Consider the following 572-nt stretch of genomic DNA (forward strand, 5'->3'; position numbering starts at 1 on the left):
GTGGTTGATCTTGCAGTCCAGGAGCAGAGGACCCTGGGACTATCAAGGGAGAAGTGCGGAGTGCAGGACCCTATCCAGAGAAGCAGCAATGCCAAAGATGGAGGCAGAGATGATGATGTGGAGAGATGAAGCAGCTAGGGATTCTAAACTAAAGGAGGGAGAGGAGCTGTCTGCTGGAGGCTGGGGGCAGGCTTGCAGGGTATGCCCTTTGGTTGTTTGAATGGTTGTATATTCCTGAGTGCTTTAAAAAAAAAAAAAAAAAACACAGAGGGAAATGAAAGCAAATGTTGTTGAATAATGATGCATGGAGGGGATTGCATTCATTGCAATGAAACAAAATACGATAGGATGAGTGTAAAGCTGATGTTCTCCCATGTAAACTATAACTCAATTCACAATAAAAAGTTTTTATAAAAAGAAAATAAATGATCCTAAAAGAGGTGGGAAAGGACCCACTGCTTTGGCCCTGAGGACACTTAATGACTGTGTCCTGGTTATCCTCATTTGGCTGTCTCTTTTTGTTGTTAGCTGCCACTGAGTCAGCCACTGACTTATGATGACCCCTTGCACGG

Source organism: Chrysochloris asiatica, unplaced genomic scaffold (genome assembly GCF_000296735.1).
Source record: "Chrysochloris asiatica unplaced genomic scaffold, ChrAsi1.0 scaffold00087, whole genome shotgun sequence".
In the NCBI taxonomy this organism is placed as follows: Eukaryota; Metazoa; Chordata; class Mammalia; order Afrosoricida; family Chrysochloridae; genus Chrysochloris; species Chrysochloris asiatica.